This window comes from Lathamus discolor, chromosome 3, assembly GCF_037157495.1.
Source record: "Lathamus discolor isolate bLatDis1 chromosome 3, bLatDis1.hap1, whole genome shotgun sequence".
Taxonomy (NCBI): Eukaryota; Metazoa; Chordata; class Aves; order Psittaciformes; family Psittacidae; genus Lathamus; species Lathamus discolor.
The window spans coordinates 7,417,607-7,428,605 of record NC_088886.1 but is presented as its reverse complement, the minus strand read 5'-3'; the positions used below and the strand labels follow the sequence as shown (position 1 = coordinate 7,428,605).

The window sequence follows — 10,999 nt, the reverse complement described above, 5'->3', positions numbered from 1 at the left end:
ACAGGCCTCATGGCCTATGGAATACAGAAAGTGTGCTTTGTCTCTGTGCATTTATAGATAGAAGCAAAGCAGCACAAGCAGCAGCTCCTGATTTGGGACCAGGCTGGTTGGGTCTGTCTTTGGAGTCACACTTGCAGAAGTGGCAGCTCAATCCAGAGGGTTCTACCTTTTTCATCCCTACCATTCCCTAGGCATTTCAATATTAATAACTGGCTATTTACTTGTAACCTTTAAACTGACTTTGTGTCTAAGCAAAAAATACCTACTCAATGATCCCTTAATATCAATCAAGTACTTAGTGACTTTAATAATTAGTTATAATTATTTTAGTATAATTCCTGAAAGCTTTGGCCTTTGCAATTTCTAAATTATGGAAGAAAGACCACAGAAAACTCAGTTTCACTGAATGAAAATAATGTCTGTTTGAACTGTTTTCCTAAGCTGAATGCTGGAGAACCTCACAATTGTTCCTTTCTTCAAGTTTTGAAAAACATGAGGCAGGAAAAGCATAAAGATCCAGCTACTTCCTGGGAATACAAATGAGAAGCTTTTAAGTTTTCACCTGTTGGCCTGAAGCTCACACAAATCCCATCTCTCTTAATTTGAGGTAGGGAATTCAAAACTTTGTTGAATAGCTTTGGAAGTTGTTACAGGAGAAGGTCAGAGGTGTAGTCAATTTGTAGGTGTCTGTGGAAGAGCTGCTTGTTCTATTCTCAGCTATTTAGAAGCTTAGAAAGTTAGGAAAAACCCTAAGTAGACTTTATATTTTAACAGATACTAAATAGTCGGATAAAGATCTATTAATATATTGCATTAAAAGCAGAGGATGAGGTAATTCTGCAATGGACAAGTTTCAGGAGAGTCAGTTCCCAGCCATATGAAGCTATTTCTGGTTCAAACAAAGAGATCTCTGCTACACTGAGAAACTGAAACAATTGATAACCCGATCTGAGGAACCACGAACACCAGGATGTGTCTGAGTTAACACCACCATTTATTTCTGGAGTTGATCAGTGGAAGCAGGTGGTCAACATGATTCTTCTAGTGGTCAACAGGATTATTGCACTTAGCTTCCCTTTTCTGTCATTCTGTTGTTCCTTAGTGACCATGAGAGTGTGGTCTAGAGATAGAGATAACTAATTTATATACACGTGTGTGTGTCTGTAAAGCACATCTGTATAAGATGCCTTTGTATGGGAAAAATCCATCCAGGTATCTCTGAATCCAGAAGTCCAATGTAATAAAATTTTAAGTATGTTACACACTTGCCACTTACAAACATCTTTTTCAGCTTCTCCATTATTCCTATGCTTTTTTCAATCTGCATCCTTTAGAAAATCTGTTGAAGATCTTTGCTTTATATGCAGAAGAGAACACTTTGATGGCAACAGCAACACAAAGCATTAAAAAACTTGAGCCTGAAAAGCCTTCCTTTATGCACAGAAGAGTACATTTTGATGGCAACAGCAGCACAAAGTGTTGAAATTGATTAGTGGAAACAGTGTAAGTACAAAGAGCTGCATATAAGCCCCTTTTTTGCAGATGATGTTTCAGGATACTCTAGCTGAAGTTTCCTACAAAACAACAGCTTCTCCTTCCTCCTTGTTAAAAAGAAGCTGGTAGCAGTAGGGTATTAAGGACCATAATGTTTTAACTCTGCTCCATCAACTGTGCTGAGCATTACAACAGCTGGGTCAGGCAGTGTCACCTAGAGGTTTTGGGAGAAAATGGGTTCTTCAGGCTGTGGGTGGACTTGTGCATAGGGCAGGGGGTTGTTGATGGGACAGCCAGGAGTATCCTGAGCCCTCATTCAAGCAAAATTGATATCGCTTCTAAAAGGGTGTGCAAAATTGCCCCCAGAATTAGAGGGAAACAGTAGGGGAGGGTGGACAGCTGGCTGAAGAACATTATGTGTTGTTAATTCCCATGTTTACTATGGTAATCTGGATTCCACTGGTAACACCTTGCAATAACGTGGTCCTTTGCCATTATTTACCTCTTTATTCTCCCTCTTCTTTCACACAGTGTGAAACCTTTCAGATGTTCATGTACTCAGGGCTGAAATGGCTCTGCAGGTGGCCTTCAAATAGCCATGGGACAGGACTTCACCTGGGAAACCAGAAAAACCTTGCGGAAACCAGGCCTCAGGTCAGAACCATCCCTGTCCAAAGCTATGACTTATTCCAGGGAGCAGTGAGATGTTCCTCTTGTTCCTGATGAATGACTACTTGGTTCTGCAAACAAATGTAAGGTAAATACATTTCCCTTAATGGATGTGCTGCAAAATTGAATCAGTGTTTTTTTTCCTATATGCATCAATGACAGAAATTTCAGTAAATTGAGTCTGCTCTTTTTACAGTGCTGAATCAAAATGTCAAACCGGCACAACTCAGTTATAGGAGAGGAAATAAAGCAACATGCTGAATACCAGCAAGTTACTTAGGAGAAGCTTCACTTTGCCTGTTCTGTAGGTATCTGTGGGAAATGAGAACAGACAAGAGCACAGATTCAGCTGCAGGAAAATTGACTCAGAGCAACTTGTTTGCAAAGTTTCAACATTCGATTTTTCATCCCATCTGAGCTTTATAGACTGATTGCACCCTTTAGTCTGTTACTGGGTTTGCTAATGACATTTTTTAAGTGCAAAGAAGTGAGGGGAGGGAAAGGAAGAATGAGAATTCATGCAATTTGCCTTTTTAAAGAAGTAAAGGAACTTGTTACTGTTTCAGTGCAGTATTGTTTCACATTTTGACATTCCTAAAAAAGATCTTTCACCCCAAAATCATTTCTACAAAGGAAACAATATTGTAGCTGAATCATTTTCCTTTGCATTTTTAAGCAGAGATAAGTACCTTATTTCTTATTTTAATGATGCTGAGAGATAAAGTGCAGTGACTTTAAGGTCACATGAGGTTGTATCTAAGTGCTTCATATTGAATGAAAAGCCAGATATTTCCAGTGAAATAAATGGCTTTATTTATGACAAAGGCAGCAAATCCAGGCTCTCTTCACAATTAATGGGAGACATCAAGTAACTCCAATAAATACATTTGTTATTCATGCAGTACATTGGGTTTTAAAAGTAATGATAATAGTTTAAGCCACAGTTGAGAAATCAGTTGCTAAAGTTATTGGCTCTAATGACTACATGTACAGAGCACCTCTGAGTAATATGAGTCTTTTAAACGGCAAGTTACTAGATCCTGTAATTTGTCAATATTTCTTATGTTTTCTTTTTCTCCATTGTCATGGGAAGGCAGAAGCTGGGAAAGCAAAGGATATGAGGTCTGGTTAAATCTTTTGAGGACCTGGGTAAAGGGGTACATTTGTCCTACAGAGCTCCTACCTCTGCACCTGAGTATCAACATACTGAGCACAAGCTGGTGGTAAAGCTGGTACAACAGTACTGTGATAGGACTGTGATTTTAGAGAGATGTATATATACGCACCATCATGACAAGGGGCAATGGGTGTAAACTGGAGCATAGGAAGTTCCACGTTAACATCAGGAAGAACTTCTTTACTGTAAGAGTGACAGAGCACTGGAACAGGTTGCCCAGGGGGGTTGTGGAGTCTCCTACACTGGAGATATTCAAGGCCCGCCTGGACAAGTTCCTGTGTGATGTACTGTAGGTTACCCTGCTCTTGCGGGGGGGTTGGACTAGATGATCTTTTGAGGTCCCTTCCAACCCTTGGGATTCTGTGATTCTGTGATATCCGTATCATGGTACTAACCTCATGCTTCATTTGGGGCTGTTCATATGGTCTTGCTGTGCCTTGCTTTTTATTCTTCCCTCTTCTCTCCCCATGGAGAGAATGGTGCCCTGTAGAGCACCTCTACTCCAGCAGAAGAAGGGCTGGAGGCAAACAGCACTTTCCTTCTCTTCCCTATCACATCCCTCTCTCTTTCAGCAAAGCAGCAGAACAGAACTGGCTGCCTCATCTGCAGTTGTTGGATCCCAGGAGAGAGGTGTGCTGAAAAAGAGAATTCTGTATGCTAAAAAGTAACTCTGCAAGACAGAGAAGGTTCCAGCAAGTGCATTTTTTCCCTGTGCTGGGGTTTATCATGGATGATCTCAGACCTCCAGTGGGATTGGCTATGAAGAAAATGAAGTAAGAAAGAAACCTATGATTGTCTGAATGTCTACTGACCTCTTCATACAAAGCTGTCAGAGTGTGAGAGCAGTTTGATATCAGCATCATGAAAAATTCAGCTCAGTCCACCTGTACACTGTTCTCAGCCTCAGAGTCTGACAACTGCACACCGTGGCCATGTGGATGACAGCCGTGTGAGTCTGAGGGGCGCAGATGGAAAAGAAATGCACTAGAACTAATGGAATAGATGCAACCACTGCTCAGGTACCTACTCATCCCACAAGAGCCAGGCTGTGAACTCAGGCCACTCAAACTTCCTTCTGGCAGCTCTTGAGTTTCAGTCATGTCCTGGCAATATTTTCTCATTTTGGTTATGTGGAGGGAAAATGCCAGAATTCACTCAAGGCAATTGTATAGCAGAGAGTTTGTAAGATACAGTCTAACACGTTAAGTAACTTCACTTCTCATTGACTAGATGGAGACTTGAGAGCACTCAGCCCTTTGCAGAATGGAGATCTAAAGAGCAGTCAGCAAAAAATAGCGTGCTACCTCCTGCATAGCATTGCCTGTATCTGGACTGCGTTCATGTTCTGAGCTGCTGAGAAAATGTGGAGGTAAATGCACCTAAGCCAACACATTACGGATGTTCATTTTGTGTTAGAGGCAAAAATGGTGTGCCTAAATTGCATTGGTCATCTCACTTCTTCCCAGGCAAGAAATCTGAGTGTTCAGTCTGAGAATGTGAAAATTTCATTCTTAAAATCCTTACCGCATTTAACTAACATGTAATTTATCTGATACAGAGTCATTGATCACAATGCAAATAAAAGCATATCTGTCCCTCACTGTAAACCCAATCCTCTCTGAAATCTTCCCTTTCCACCCGTGGGGAGTTAAAGTACCATTCACATACAGAAGCCTTGCCCTCTCAGATGTGAATATGAATCCCAAACCTGCAGCACACCTCCAGTGTTAGGGCAATAAGCAGAAAGGATGAAACTATAAGGAAAATGAGTAGCTATAAACTTTAAAGTGACCAGGAGCCTGAGTGGCATGATCTAGTATTTGGCCAACTCAGATACACACACTGCTTTGGCAGGCCTTGGAGCTTGGAAGTAGGCAGATATTTGGGAATGTATTCAGCCAGCATGGGCCTATAGAGAGGAATGATGTTGTCATGCTGTGTGTGGCAGATAATCATGGACTATTTTCAGGTGTATTAACAGCATTTTTGAAGATGGAGTACTCAGATCATTTGGTAGGAGGGGGCTAGAAGTACAGGTCACTCATGGGAAAGAAGAGTGAACGTCTGGTTTAATTATTGACAGCAGTTTGGCATGGGTGGGAGGTGAAAGGGAGGTAGAAGAGGATGGGGCTGGCATTCTGCAGGGGAAATCTTTAATTCTTACACTCTCTTCCTCTCTCTCTGACTCCACTTTTCATTCATGAGTGGTGATTCACTGATTGGTTCACTGATGTTTCTTTATTATTCTTTCTTCTTTGTACGGATTTAAAACACCCAGTCAGCACGGAAAATACCTCTCACATAAATGTCATCTGCTCTGTGGAGAAAAGACAGAAACAGAAAGATCATTAAGTTACAGTAAGTCTGTGCCAGCCTTACTGGTGAGTAACATGCAAGTGATTGCCTTCAAGTTTTGACTAGTATTTGGGGTTGTAGTTTTGGCTCTGACTCTTCACTTTGCTGCTGATTAGCACGCTAATGGGTGGCAGCTGGGGTAAAGGTCCCTCCAGTACGTCACAACTGGAGACCTTGTTCCACTTGAGGAAAATAACGTTCCTTTTCAGGTTATCAACAGGTGATGTTTCATATTTATCAGCTTGGCAACAGTAAGTGGTATAAGGAGCTGAAGAGTCCTTAGTGATAGTATCATTTCAATAATGTAATTTTCTAATTTATCCAGAATACCACAGTACCTTAAATAATAATAACAAAAGAAGTGGTAAAATGGTTGCACTGAGCAGTCACTCTGTGGTGTTAGGCAGGGGATGTAGAATAATACTTCAACTCAGCAGGTAACTGTTAATTATGAGCCAGCCAAAAATAAAACCATTACAAAACATGATGCTTTGTGCAGCTGGCATGTCTTTTTGGAATAGCATAAGGAAACATAAAGTATCCCTGGAGTGAGAATAAGGGAAGTGCAGCCCTCTTTCAGTGATATAATGGGAGTAAATTAAATCTGGAAGTTATACTTGGGGAATTCAAACACCCATAAAATGAATTCACTGGCAGATCGTTGGGCCGTATCTCAACGGTGCTCAGCATCCACTGCTAATCCCATCCAGTGACATACAGAAGAGCCATGAGCGTGTACAGTAGGGAAAGATGAAGTTAGAATGGGCTTTTTCTACAGAAAACCTGTGGAAGGCATTGTTCTGTTTGGTCATTTACATTAGGAATAAAATCTGTACAATTATGCCGATATATCCTGTCAAAGACTGGGCAATAGACTGCCAGGTTCTGCTTTATCAGAATCTGCAAAAAATTCTGTGGTTCAGGTTCATTTGGGACAAGCCTCATCTGTGAGGTGCAACAAAGTTGTGAGGCATCTCTTTTCTTGTGCTATTTGAAAAGCTTGTAAAGAAAGAGGAAAGAAGGACTGGGTGAGATAAAAACATTCTGCACCCAGGGCTTACTGATCCAGAGGGGATGCAGATGTGCTGCTGTAGCAAAAGAATTCAGTGCAGGTTGTTTTCCTTCTGCAACTGCCAAAGCTCACATGAGCGTACTCAGCAACACTTGCATTACAGTCACCGTTGTGACTTGCTTTTCATGGCACATCACACAACAGCATGACACATAATCAGGTGTTCACACCCAAACGTTCACACACTTCTGTACTTTTCCTAGTGTCTAACATGGCAACAGACGTGTGAGAGAAAGATTCTTGGGAAAGCTATTTTCAGATGTCAAATTCTTCCTTGTTTCTGCCTTAGGAGGAAACAGTGTTTGTGCAGGTGTCAAGTCTCACAGCATAAGATGATTCAGGGAAAAGTATTTGGAATTTTGGCTTCTGGCTTATACCTCTCCTAACTTTTACACTTTTCCAATTTGCCATTCCCTTTTGGGAGCACAATGTTTACTCCAGTACCTAAAACTATGGGGTTTGACTGGAAAATGTTGGACTAATTCCTGGTAACTTTCAGAATCTAAGCTCTGATTTGTTTTAAAATGAGTCTTGAAACCAGTTTGGAATATGAATATTTTAACAAATGTTTGGGTAACATACAGATTTCCCAGTCTACTGTCTAGGAAGAATATGATTCCACAGTATCAAAGCCCCATAACAGCCTTTTGTAGAGCAAGGTTTTAGGGAGCAGGAATGCTGCATGTGCTCAAGAAAGCGACTGGAAGGAAACATCCAGGAGTCTACATTTCTCTGGCAGTTAAGGAGCAGATTTAATGTATCGTTAAGCATAAATGGAGCCTGAGATTTAGATCAGTGATTATCACTATTTTGTGCTAATGAGGACCATAAGTTTAAAGGGAAGAGTCATAGAATCATAGAATAGTTCGGGTTGGAAAGTACCTTAAGATCATCCAGTTCCAACCCCCCTGCCATGGGCAGGGACACCTCACACTAAACCATGTCACCCAAGGCTCTGTCCAACCTGGCCTTGAACACTGCCAGGGATGGAGCATTCACACTGCTTGGGCAACCCATTCCAGTGCCTCACCACCCTCACAGTAAAGAACTTCTTCCTTGTATCTAACCTAAACTTCTCCTGTTTAAGTTTGAACCCATATTTGGGGTAAGAGATACTCTATTAAGAGGATCTCTTAATAGAACAAAAATATCATCACAATCATTGTTTCTTATTTTAGCATAAGGCAATAAGTGGTGCAGTTACATTATTAGAAGCAATTTAAATGTCAGTCACAGAAAGATTGGGGTTGAAAGCGATCTTTGGAGGTCATCTAGTCCTACTCCCCTGCTGAGGCAGTTTCACCTAGAACAGGTTGCATAGTGTTGTGCCCAGGTGGGTTTTGAATATCTTCAGAAGAGACTCCACAACCTCTCTGGGCAGGCTGTTCCAGTGCTTTATCACCCTCCAAATATAGAAGTACTTCCACATATTCCGATGGAGCTTCCTGTGTTTCAGTCTATGCCCATTGCACCTTATCCTGTTGCTGGGCACCACTGAAAAGAGTCTGGCCCCATCCTCTTGACACCCACCTTTAAGATACTTGTATGCATTGATAAGATCCCCTCTCAGTCATCGCTTGTCCAGGCTAAACAGGCCCAGCTGTCTCAGCCTTTCCTCATAAGAGAGGTGGGTCTAACATACCAAGAATGTTGTTGGATCTTTTACTAATTTCAGGACAAAAGAACCTTAGACACAGAAACCTGGAAACCCTAAAGAGCCACTAGCTGTCAGTGTTAGCAGCTTTACGGAATATTGCTTGTTTGCACTGAAATGATCACTTCTGACTGCTGTGACTGCGGTTCACAGGGGCTCTCAGCATCATATTCTGAAGCCTAAGAGTCTCATTAGACATTTTTTCTTAGGCTTCTGCTGTGCCTTTCCCCACTCTTCAAAGTCCTTTGCTCCATAAGGAGACACTGAGCTTCACGGCTAATGGAGGTGCACAGGCCTCTCAGCATGGAGGATCCCCAGCAGCACAGGGCAGCAGGTACAATAGCTGTGGATGGGTAGTAAAGAATTAAAATACTCACAGGATGCACACAGCTGGTATTAACCAGGCACTGGCTGGACAGAAGGTTAGAGATGGTACAATGAGGGACTTCGGAAGGAATCTGGCCTTTCTGGGTCACTTTTTCTTACAGCTTTGAGCTGCTTTGAGGGGAGGCAATTGCTCTTCGGTTTCCAAGGCCCCACAGCTGCAGGTTCCACTTCATATCTGTTGACTCCCTTTTTGCTCCCTACCTGCATCCCTGGCAGATGATGTTTGCAAAGCTGGACCTCCAGGGAATGATCCAGAGATTAAGCAAAGTGATGTGGCAAGAGAGAGCTGCTGTTCCCCAAAGAGCAGAAGCACGCTCCTGTCAGCCACAGATTTGCTGCCTTGTGCGACAAGCGGAGAACTGAACCCTCACTGAAATCATTCATACATTTTTCTTTGCTGTGTACTAGGGCTGAACAAAAGACTTAAAGACAACCAGGCATGGTTGCATGACTCAGCAAATTAATTTCCTCCATTTTCCATTTTTTTTCAGCAGCAAAAAGTAATGAGAAATACTTGGCTACTGCTATTTCCAGCTGTATCTATCCAGTCTGCCAGAACCGAATGGTTTAGCTGGATGCTAGTCTATCAGAGCAAAAGCCTCCTCACCCGTTAGTGCTTGGAGACCAGCCGCAGTGGGCTTCTTCCATTGGGAGCTCCTGTAGTATCTGTCCAACATATTTCAAGTCTGTGTTTAAGCTCCTAGGAAAATACACACTTGACTCACTCTTGGATGAGGCCCTGAGCCTCCCACTCTGCATCGGTGATTCAGGAGTGCTTTTGTCAGGTCAGAGCTGAAGGGGCCTGCTCCTGCCCTTGTGTGCCCTGGTGTAAGCTGATTCTTTCAGAGCCCCTGGTATGAATGTGTCTGAACAATGTCTGAGTTAGGCCTTGAGTCTTAACAAATATTGTGATCCTTCTAAATTAGTCACTTTTCTGTCTTCTATTCTTTATTTTCTCAAATAACTCTTAGCACATGTTTAATTGTTTGTACTGTGGGTATGCAGCAAAGTCTGGGCCACAATGTTCACTCTGTACGGTTGGTGCTACGCAGTCCTTTTCCCCATACTCCTTACCATAGCCCTTCCAGCATGTTACAACAGTAGACAGAGAAAAGACTGTGTAGTTTTTATAGAATCATAGATTCATTTAGGTTAGAAGAAACCTTTAAGATTGAGTCCAACCATTCCCCCAGCACTGCCAAATCTACCACTAAACCATGTCCCTAAGTGCCACATCCACATCTTTTAAATGCCTCCTATAAATCCATTGAGTTAGGATATTTTGGGGAGAGGGGAAAATGAGTTACTTTTATATAAGCAAATAATATCTTTATCCCCAATGCGGCTACCACTTTTGAAGTACCAAAGTCGCATAATTTACAGGAAATACAGAATTACAGTAATAATCTTTTAATTCGTAACTTCCTATTCATCAAAGGACATTTTAAATACCTACTTGTCGTGGTTTAAACCGATCCACACAGCTCGTCCACTCACCGCCCCCCCCACACCCGACCCTACCCACTCCCGGAGGGATGGGGAGGAGAATCAGGAGAATGTAACTCCCACGGGTTGAGATAAGAACAGCCCAGTAACTAAGGTGTAACACAAACCACTGCTGCTACCACCAATGATAATATTGATAAGAGAAAATAACAAGAGAATACGATACCACCGCCAAACGAGTTCGACCCCCCCGAAGAGAGAGAGTGCCCTTCCGGGTAACTCCCAGTTACTTCCCTGGGCATGACGTGCTGTGGTATGGAATGTCTCTTTGGCTAGCTTGGGTCAGGTGTCCTGTCTCTGCTTCCTCTGGGCCTCCCCTCGTCCCCAGCAGAGCATGAGACTCACAGAGTCCTTGGCCAGAATAAACATTACTTAACAACAATTAAAACCAATCGGTGTTATCAGCTCTCTGCCCAGGCTGGAAGTCAAAACACAGAGCTTGCACCAGTTACTAAGAAGGAGCAAAACGGCTCCTGGTAAACCCAGGACACTACTTGAAACTCAAAAGCACCTAAGTGACACATGTAAACATACAGAAGGAGACGTCCACTGGGACATCTGCAGTATGTAGTTGTTTCATTGCAGTTTAATTTGGTGGGTTTAGTACCTAATGCCTTGAGACAGCTTTAGGAGCTTACCTGCGTCCTTCCTGTTTCAAACATCTCTTCAAAAACTCATCTGTATG

At 42.3% G+C, this 10,999-nt stretch overlaps 1 long non-coding RNA gene across 1 annotated transcript; it reads right to left on the bottom strand.

Moving 5' to 3' along the window:
* Window positions 1-966: 966 nt before the first annotated feature.
* On the bottom strand, window positions 967-10,565 carry LOC136011480 (uncharacterized). Its single transcript, XR_010611392.1, has 3 exons — window positions 10,481-10,565; window positions 5,505-5,657; window positions 967-2,475 (listed from the first exon to the last, which is right to left on the bottom strand). It is a non-coding gene; the product is annotated as an uncharacterized LOC136011480 (long non-coding RNA).
* Between the last annotated feature and the right edge of the window lie 434 nt (window positions 10,566-10,999).